The following is an 11,459-nucleotide window of genomic DNA, read 5'->3' on the forward strand; positions in this document are numbered from 1 at the left end:
CTGTCTGTATTTTAAAATGTATTCTTAAAGATTTTTTTTAATGCGTCTAGTCTTGAATTGATTGGGTTCCATAGCAGTTGTTGGTATCTTTCTCATAAATTCAGTATGAATCTTTCTTCTAGTTAATTTTCAATCGTTGTCTTGTTTTTTTTTTATTATTAATGAGTAAGTAATATTCAATGTTCTTATGTCTTACTTCATTACTTAGTTGAGTTTAATGTATCGCTATAACCCATTGCATAAGTAAGCAAAGCTTTGTTGATGATTCTTCTACACTATTTTAAAGAAAGTTGTTTTAAATGAACGTTAAACCCTCCTTTCATATCCGGGGTGGGTATCCGTCATAAGTGATTAAGTCGGCATATCATAAATTGGATGCTCAGTGGAGATTGGAGAAATTTGTTGTGATGCTTAATGAAAAGCTTATAACATTCATTACTTTACCAGATATTTTCAAAATGTGGAACTTAATCATTACCGTAGACATTAATTTCTGAAGTATAAACTTCTTTTTTTATTTATTCACTTATATTTTCAAGACATATTTTGCGGTGTCCTCTGTGACGGTGCCGAGAGAGAGGTTATGACTCAAAGGCAGGATGCAATCAACTGAGTTGTTTATTAAAGAACACACTCCTTTATATACAAAATCTCAAAGCAACAAGAATTTTCATGTTCAAATATTGACAATGTTACAGAGGAGAAAAGCAGACATGAATTTTCATGTTCGTTTTAGTGCGAGGGAAGAGCGAAGATACAAGCATAATATATACAAAATGAATTATGTACAATTGTGTGACACACGGTTGGTACATGGCTCCCCCCCTAAAAATGACATACTGTACAAGTTAAATAGGGCGCCCTGCTCTAGAGAGGCGAACTCTAGGCGGGTCATCTGGCAGGAGATAAGCAGGTTTTAGACGATCAATGGAGACCCAGTCTTCTTTGCCACGAATGTTTAGTAGGAATGCTTTCGGACTGCGTCGGATCACAAGGAAAGGACCCGTGTAAGGGGGCGTTAGCGGTGGCTTGGTAGTGTCGTTGCGTAGGAAGACATGCGTTGCAGAGTGCAAATCTGTTGGTATGTGATGCTTTGCTGGGGGCTTGTAAGTCTGGCGGCATGGAGTAAATTTTCCCACGACGTGACGTATGCACTGGAGATCGTCGGAGGAGGTTGTAGAAGGAAAAAATTCTGCAGGGACGACCAACGGGTCGCCATACACAATTTCAGCTGCCGAGACGTCGAGGGCGTCTTTAGGAGTGGTCCTTTGCCCCAGGAGGACCCAGGGAAGCTGAGTAAACCAGTTGCAATCCTTGCAGCGGGACATCAAAGCTGCTTTGAGGGTGCAATGAAAACGTTCAACCATTCCATTGGCAGCGGGGTAGTAGGCCGTTGTCTGATGTAGGGTGATGCCCAGGAGATTCGCTAATGATGTCCACAATTGAGAGGTGAAAGTGGTTCCCTTGTCAGAAGTAATATGTTCAGGGATACCAAATCTTGCAGTCCATCCAGAGAGTAAGGCAGATGTACATGAGGCGGACATTGCAGTTTCCATGGGAATGGCTTCAGGCCAACGGGTGGAGCGGTCGATGATGGTAAACAGGTAACGATGTCTTTGTGATGTGGGTAGGGGGCCTACAACGTCGACGTGAATGTGTGTGAAACGACACTGAGGTTGAGGAAAGGTGCCCACTCCTGAATCAGTGTGTCGATGTACTTTGGAAGTTTGGCAAGAAGTACAGGCGTGGACCCAATCCTTAGCATCCTTAGAAATACCGTGCCAAATGAACTTTGCCTTCAGCAGCTGTGCAGTAGAACGGCACGAGGGATGTGAAAGGCCGTGAATGAAATCAAACACCTGTCGGCGCATGGGAGCAGGAATCTAAGGTCGCGGTCTGCCAGTACTGACGTCACAGAGGAGGGTGGTGTTGGAGTCTTCAAGGGGAAAGTTTTCCCAATGGAGGGACGTGCAGGATGTCCTACATGCTTGATACTCTGGATCCTATCGTTGGGCTTCAGCCAGGGCGTTGTAATCCAATCCCAGTTGAACGGCAGCCAACGTGTTTCTTAACAGGGTATCGGCAACAGGATTCATTTTCCCAGGGACGTATTGAAGGGTGCAATTGTATTCAGCCACGGCGGAGAGATGTTGGCGTTTCCGGGCGGGCCAGGCATCAGACTGTCGAGTAAAGGCGTGCACCAGAGGCATGTGGTCTGTGTGAATGATGAAGGGCATACCTTCTAAGAAATGGTGAAAGTGATGGACAGCCAAGTGCACCGCCAGCAATTCTCGATCGAAGGTAGAATAACCCGATTGTGCCTTGGACAGTTTTCTGCTGAAGAAGGCCAATGGGCGGGGCGAGCCATTGACCACCTGCTCGAGTACTGCACCAATAGCGACGTCGCTGGCATCAGTGGAGAGAAGGAGAGGGGCATGTGGGATAGGAAAAGTGAGAGCCGCAGCAGTTGATAGGGCCTTCTTTGCATTGCAGAAGGCTGCATCTTGAAGGGGACCGCACTTCAGGGGAGCAAGAGTGGCGGCAATGGCTGGCAGAAAATGGTGATAATAGTTGATCATGCCCAAGAATTCCTGCAGAGCTTTGACGGTCGAGGGCACGGGAAAGTTCTGAACGGCTGCTACTTTCTCAGGTAGGGGGTGGACACCTTCAGGAGTGATGCGGTGCCCTAAGAATGACACTTCGTTGGCGCCAAAGGTACACTTGTCGTACTGGACTACAAGGCCGTTTTGTTGCAGGCGGTCGAGCACGATGTGCAGGTGACGGAGGTGTTCCTGTTTTGAGGAAGAGAACACAAGTATGTCGTCCACATAACACACAGAAAGGGAGGTTCCCTAAGATGCCATCCATGAGACGTTGAAACGTGGCCCCAACATTACGAAGGCCAAAACAGGAGTAATTGAAGGTGTATGTACCAAACGGAGTGGTGATGGCAGTCTTGGGGATGTCTTCTGGGTTCATAGGCACCTGATAATACCCCTTCAGGAGATCGAGCGTAGAGAAAACCTTTGCTTTGTGCAGGTAGGAGGTCACGTCGGCGATGTTTGGGAGGGGGTAGTGATCCGGTTCTGTTTGCATGTTCAGGCGCCTGTAATCCCCGCACGGACGGAGGGAGCCGTCTTTCTTCAGAACGATGTGTAAGAGTGACGACCATGGGCTGGAGGCCTTTTGATAAAGGCCCATTTCCTCCATTTCGGCAAACGTCTATTTGGCGGCTGCCAATCGTTCCGGTGCCAGACGTCTGAATTTTGCGAAGACTGGGGGTCCCGTTGTCTTGATATGGTGATAAATACCGTGCTTGGCAGGAACCGTGGGCGTTTGGCAAAGTTCTGGACGGAAAACTTCCGGGTACGACGTGAGGAGGTGGGCGTAGGTATCCGTGGGTGCGCTAATGTGGAGAGCGAGGTTAGAGGGGCCGGGTTGAAGAGGTGTCGACAAGTACGAGTCTGCGTTGACTAATCATCGGTGGGTGACATTGTCCAGAAGGTGGAAATGAGAGAGGAAATCCGCACCGAGCATTAGCATGGTGACGTCAGCAACGAGAAACTTCCAATTGAATTTACCCTTTCCGAATGATAATGTGAGGTTCTTGTAACCGTAGGTGGGTATCGCAGATCCGTTGGCAGCTACCAAGCGGACGTCGGCAGATGTAGACAGACTACGTCGTGTCTTGAAGAGTTTCCTTGGCAAAAGAGAACGACAAGCACCCGTGTCTACCAAAAATTGCACGCCCGTTCCTGCATCCTGTAAAACGAAAAGATTAGAAACACGGGAGGCCACCGCCACAAGCGATGGCCTACTTACATGTTTTTTGGCCACTGACAATCCTTGGCACATTTCTTCGCAGTTGCCCCGAATCTGAAGTGGTAGTAGCAAAACTGCGGCGGATGGGAGGTAATAAGTGGCTGTAGAAGTCGTTTGTTGGGGCGCGAGTGATTGATGGGTGGTGGGCGGCTGTGTCTCTGCTTCGGCACATCACGGTGTGGGCGTGTATGTCCTACGGCATTCATGTCAGCTTCAGTTGACGTTGAATAGGCGTCCTCTTCGTCAGGTGTGGAGGCGTTGATGAAGGTCTTGAAGTGGCTGTCCATAAGGGCGTCGGCTTTGGTCATCAAGTCCTTTATGGGTAAACTATCGACATCGGGTATGGCAGCGCGTATAGGTCCGGGTAAACGGCGTATCCAAAGGGCACGAAGTAGGTTCACCTCACGAGGAGAGCTGTCTGCGGCAGGTTGAAGGCGAGCGATACTGGTCATTTCTCTGAGGGCAAGCGAAGCCCTTTGGTCCCCCAACGGTTGTTGCGAGAGCTGAAAAAGCTTTGCTACACGGGCGGCTGGCGACGGCGAGTACTTTTGCAGAAGGTATATTTTGAGGGCGTCATACGCTATTGGGGTGTCTCCTTGTTCACAAAGCCAGTCGGATATTTCTGGGAACGTGTCCTCGGTATCGCCGCGAGAACATAATCTGCTTTGGTGGTTGAGCGAGTCACGCCGTTGATGCGAAACTGGACTTCTGCGCGCTGAAACCAAGGAAATGCCTCTCTGCTGGCGAACGGTGAAAGTTTCAATGGGGCGGCCGCAGCGCCAACTGCTGTAGTAGAGTCCGCCATAGTACCAACGATGGAGGGGCGAGGGAGGTGGGGGGGGGAAGGCAGTGGGAGCGAGTCGACTTCCGGGGTCACCAATGTGACGGTGGCGAGAGAGAGGTTATGACTCAAAGGCAGGATGCAATCAACTGAGTTGTTTATTAAAGAACACACTCCTTTATATACAAAATCTCAAAGCAACAAGAATTTTCATGTTCAAATATTGACAATGTTACAGAGGAGAAAAGCAGACATGAATTTTCATGTTCGTTTTAGTGCGAGGGAAGAGCGAAGATACAAGCATAATATATACAAAAGGAATTATGTACAATTGTGTGACACACGGTTGGTACACCTCCATTATCATCATCATTCTAAGTGTTCCTCTTCTCTTATTCTCATTACCTCCGCTAACGAAATTGGGAGGAGGTTAAGTTTTCGCCTCGTTTGCCCGTTTGTTTGTGTGTGAACAACTCTGCCACAATTTTGGTCATAAAATATTGAAACTGTCAGAGATTCGTTGTTATGTTGAGATGTGGAAGAGATTCAGTTGTGTAAGTCTTAGGTCAAAGGTTAAGGTCAAGGTCGAGAAATAAGCTGCCGTGGCAAAGGTCACAATTTTACTCATAGAGTATGGAAAATTTCAGGAATTAATTGTTGAGACGTGAAAGTGATTCAATTTTGAAAGTCCTAGGTCAAATATCAAGGGCGAGCAAAAGGTCCAGAAATAAGCTGCTGTGGTGGAGTTCTGCGCTCTACTGAGTGCCCCGCTAGTTATTGTTATTTTCTAGTGGATATTGTGATGGAATTACAGAACTGTACAGTCCTTATTTTGATGGTTTTTGACGAGTTATATTTTCATAAGGTCCTACCATTTCCTCTTCAAGCGCATGCTATTTTGGAAAAAGGTAGACAAGACCTCTTTGGCAGCTCAACCCCAATCTCCTGTATATTCGGCCACACGATGCATAATCTACTTCCATGTCCCACAGGTGCTGGGTCACACGGAAACCAAATTCTGTTTTCACTTTCTCGTTAACACGGCTGCTTTGTTGAAACTCTGCACTCGGGTGTATCTTCATGCGCGAGTTATTGATTATAGAAAATTCTTGATTGATTTTCATTTCGTAGGTTATAAATCCAGGTTTTAAAATGGTTTTAGCTATTCTATTATACTTTTGAAGTCCATTACCATATATATATATTTTTTTTTTCAATTTTTCATTGTGCGGTGTAAGTTTGGCTGACTTTCTTACGTCCATTACAAGTGGTTTGAATTAATATATAGTCATCATCATTAATTTTACTCTAATTATAGAAGTAAAGTTTTTTATAAATGGAAACAAAACAGAGGCTAATTGAAATTAGTTTTTCAATGTCAGTTTGTTATGTATAAAGTGAATAAATGGACAATGCAAACTCAATAGCCCTTTGCATTATTTTTGTGATTTAGAAAATTAATAGAACGTGAAACTCTCTCTTTATTAATAGCAATGAAATTCTGATATTATTCTACGCAACAATTATCCAATAATCATATATAATTTCTCTTCAAAACCTACTTTCATTGGATAAAAATTGTGCTTTGTTGGATTAATTTTCTACATTTCATTAGCAAAAGACTTTTGAGGTTATTTGACAGAAATAAAAAGAAAAAAAAAGAAAAAAATCTGCTTAATTTGCGAAAAATTCAATATAGATCGCTAGCCAAATATATCGTTACTTTTAACATGCTTTACTTATTTTCAGCATTATTCTATAGAATACAATATATCGTTTAAATATACCACTTAGGAAATATCCATACAATGATTTCGAGCGATCTGTAATTATTTTGCAAAGTCATTGGGAATGTGATATGGATATTGACACAGGTAGTTGTTATGCTAGATAAACTTGTGATATATCAGCTGATCAACCAATCGTCAATGTAATGATAAGCATTTATTAATAATAATGTATCTTTATAATTATCTAAAGAGATATTTTCTCCTCTATATGATTATGAAATGTTTATCCAAGATGAAATGGATAACATCGGTAATGTGATTGAAATTATTCACTATTTTCTGTGTATATCCTCTAATTTCACATTTCATAATTGGGAAGGTTATTTTAGAAGAAGTTACGTTCAACGATATAGTCTACATTGTAGGTAACTTGTTTGCTTTCAAGCTGTAATGATACTATGAATTTATAATTATATGGTATGAAACTTTGGATATAAAATAAGAGTAAATTTTAGAATATAAATTTGTTAGTTGGTTTTTAGGAGAACTACAAGTCTCATGATTATACGGTTATTTTGAAACACAATCGAAGGTAAATTGTCAGAGAGAGAGAGAGAGAGAGAGAGAGAGAGAGAGAGAGAGAGAGAGAGAGAGAGAGAGAGAGAGAGAGTTTTTCTACAGCATTACTTACCATAGAGGAAGTGATTTGTTTTTGACAGAATTACAAACCGATTCATTTAGGCTTCTCTCTTTAGTTTCTTGACTTGATAATATCAAATAGGACTGATATTTCGATTTTTAGATAATCTTTTGTAATCATTATGATTTTATTTCATGTCATAATTGCTCTAACTGTTAATAAAGCTCCTTCTTATCAATCAAAAATATTTTTTGAATATATTACAAAATCCATATCAGAACCTAACTTAGTTTCCTTTGAAAGGAACCAAGACGTCATAAGTAATCTTTTAATCAAGTCAAAATATTGTAACCTCTTATTTTATATCGACCATTCTGACCCAAATTTAACCACTGTCTTAGTCAGTGAAAGTTATTTACCTGTTGATACCCTCTGCTTCTGTATTTAGAATTAAATTCATATTACTTTCTGCTAAAAAAAAAAAAAAGATAAAATGAAGAGAAAGATAAAGGACGATGGTGAACACTTCTGTTTCATACTGACATTATCGACTAACAAGGTCATTAAAAGAAACCTTTGATCCACCGATTAATTGGCTGGATTTAACCACCTGTTGGTGCATCTTTTTAGCGTCCAATCGTATTTTATTGTCTGGAAACTATTTTTATGCGCCAGCTGTATAAATAGATAGACGACTTTGATAATTATTGCATTAGAGTTGCTTTTCTTTTCTGTTTTCTTATTCGGTGGCAAAGCATTTTTATTTTCTCAATTAGAAACTGGAGCAGTCTTTTTGTAAACTGTCACTTTTGTAGAATAACTCTTACAGAATATGTTGTTCGAAAGATGAGGTTGATATTTACGAAAGACCTTAAATCCTAACATTTCAGCAATTTTTCCTTTATAATAGGGTTACAGGAACATTATTAGATAATGTAAAAAAAAGGTAAATTTTAGTTAATTAAAAGTAAGATTCCATGTAGTTTCAGATCTTTATTTATAAAGCAATATGTAAATGACTATCGCTATTAAAAAAAAGAAAGAGGGAAATATTCATTGATAGTCAGTTATGTTCAGTCATAATATGAATTGATGTATTTATGGGTAACAATTTACGAATTCTTTATTACCTACTTATGCTAATGCGTACGTTTAGTGTACAGTGACCTAATTATTCAATTTTGTGTTCTCTGTCTGGTGGAAATTTACCTGAAAAAAAATTGCTATGATCACATACAAACAACATATATATATATATATATATATGTGTGTGTGTGTGTGTGTGTGTGTGTGTGTGTGTGTGTGTATAGAAGAATAGAAGAATATTATGTTAGCAATCCTAAAACTACATGAGGATAGTGAGAAAATTCCAATTAAGAAAGGAGTAAGACAGGGAAACCCTTGTTCTCCTAATTATTCACAGCATGCCTAGAAAAAGTTTTTAAGAATTTAGATTGGGAAGTAGTAGGAATTAATATTGATGGGGAAAACTCAAGAACTTGAGATTTGCTGATGACATAGTTGTGCTTAGTGATTCATGGGGGAAAATACAAAAGATGATATAATATTTGAATAGAAAAAGCAAAAATGTAGGACTGAAAATGAATTTGAGTAAAACTAAGATAATTTTCAATGAAAATGCAGAGACAACAAATAAGAGTAATGGACGAACCCATAGATTTTGTTAATAAATGTACGTTCATAGGACAGACAGTATTTCCCCTGGACACGAGATGGAAATTAATAGAAGATGGAGAGCATTTGGTAAACAAAATGAGGTTATGAAAATTAAAAATCCACTTTCTCTGTAATGAAAAGTATTTAATGAGATAATCCTACCAGTATTAAATTGTACTTCAGAAACTTGGAGCCTTACATATATGAGGCTTTTGTTTTGCAGTGGACTAGTAACGGACGGCTGATGATATATGTATATGGAAGATGGAATGTTGGAAGTAGAAAGGATTAATGAGGTAGAATCAATCAAATATTTAGGAACTATGATCTCTATTACAGTATCTTTAGAATTTGAGTTTAATAAAAGATTGAAAAAAACCAAATCATTCAATGGCTAAGTTAAGTAAAATTTGGAGATCAAATCGCCTGAAATTCATTATAAAAATCAGGCTATATATTAGTTTAGTGAGATCGTTGTTACTGTACGGACATGAGTCGTGGTATAACAACGAATCACTCTCCATTAGATTATGTAGATTTGGGAACAAAGCCCATAGAGGACTATTGGGGGTTAAATGGCAGCGCAGTACTACAAATGAAACTATACGAGAGATTACATGAATTGGCATGTCTGAGACTTTTGTCCTACAGTGGACTATACACAGCTGCAGTTGTTTGTTTGTCACCAATATATATATATATATATATATATACATACATACATACATATATATATATATATATATACATACATACATACATATATATATATATATATATATTTAAGTGTATAGATATGCGTGTATATATATATATATATTTATATACATATATATACATATATTCAAGTGTATATATATGTATATATATATATATATATATGTATATGTATATATGTAAATATATATGTACTGTATATATATATATATATATATATATGCACGTATATGTGTTTTTCTGTTTTTGTGTATGTGTGTGTGCAAGCATTTACATATACAGATAAAAATCATTTACGACCGTAAACAACTATATAAAACTTCCAATCCATTTATAATTTTAATATCTTGGTTTTTGAACAAGGATGAGTATCCTCTGGCAAGGTTTTTGGTTTAATTACTATAATAAAAGTAGACTCCCTGCCAACTGCCATTTAACCTGATTATGAATTTGAATAAAATATTGATAAAAACTCGTCGAATTTGCTAAATCTGTTCTCCTAAGGACGTTGACCTTTGAAGTTTTGGGGGAAAGAATGCTGTTTGCAGACTCTTTTTCTCTTTCTTTACGGTGAAGTTTCAGGGCAAACGCAGGACTTCCTTGATGCCTCGGGAAATTCCGTCATCAATTGGGAATAAGAATCATCTCTCTTGTATTTGCGTTTTCACCTAAGGTTTAATTGCCCTTGGCCCGCTCATTTTAATTCTGTGCAATAAAAAATATATTCCAATTTATCTTTACTATTGAAAATTTGCATCTATTTCCAAATTATTTTTTTAATATCATCAACATTTTCAAGAGTACTGTAAATATTTATAAAGCCTGCCTCTCTCTCTCTCTCTCTCTCTCTCTCTCTCTCTCTCTCTCTCTCTTCAAATTGTTTTTCTAATATGATTCACATTTTCAAGAGAGGTACTGTAAACATTTAGAAAGTCTCTCTCTCTCTCTCTCTCTCTCTCTCTCTCTCTCTCTCTCTCCAACTATGAGAGTATTTGCCAAATTATTAATTCATACATAATTTTATGTTAATAAATAATATGGCATTCATGAATTGGACTTTTGGAAGACCTACTTCGTAAAAATGAATATTGTCAATGAAAAAAATAATGGAAGGTAAATTTGTATAGCACAACAGCTCTTCATTTCTGAATCACAGAAAATGTTCAGCTCCAGATAATGCTTGTATTATTAAAGGCAGAAAAACATTATACTGTTTTCAGAAAAGCTGGGCTGCAAATTCAATCCTGTTATTTTAAATATTACCCGTAGTTCCTGATCAGCTAAGGTTTACCTTCAAATAAAATGCATCGATAATTGGAATTTGATACTTTGCCATTTTAGACACGTTACGTTTCCCTCAGGTTAAGGGTATTTCTTTTTCTATTATGCCAATTTAAAAAGCTATTTGCAATGTCTTAACAGTTATTATTATTATTATTATTATTATTATTATTATTATTATTATTATTATTATTATTATTACTTGCTAAGCTACAACCCTAGTTGGAAAAGCAGGATGCTATAAGCCCAAGGGATCCATAGTATTTTTCTTTCTTTTTAAGAAAGTTCCTAAATGAGCTTTACAAGGATTTTTTTTTTTTTTTAAATATTACTTATGCGGAATAGCCAGCTAATTTTACATTACTCATGTTCCATAGCCTAACTCTACTTTGTGCAATTGTTAGAAAAAAATGCTGTTGGCTAATTGGAGTCTTCACCCTACATATAACCTTGAAGAAGAGAAAAGAAGCAACCGCAATAATGTACCGTAAATTATTATACGCCCTGATAGAAAGAACTTCATGTAATATTCACAGCAACACCATAAATGGAATATTACTTTCTCATGTTTTGTCGATTATTATTAGTAGTAGTACTTGCTAAGCTACAACCCTAGTTGGAAAAGCAAGATGCTATAAGCCCAGGGGCCCCAACAGGGAAGATATCCCAGTGAAGAAAGGAAACAAGGATAAATAAAATATTTTAAGAACAGTAACAACATTAAAATGAATATTTCCTATGTAAACTATAAAAACTGTTAACAAAACAAGAAGAAGAAAAATTAGATAGAATAGTGTGCCCGAGTGTACCC

Source organism: Palaemon carinicauda, chromosome 3 (genome assembly GCF_036898095.1).
Source record: "Palaemon carinicauda isolate YSFRI2023 chromosome 3, ASM3689809v2, whole genome shotgun sequence".
Lineage (NCBI taxonomy): Eukaryota > Metazoa > Arthropoda > Malacostraca > Decapoda > Palaemonidae > Palaemon > Palaemon carinicauda.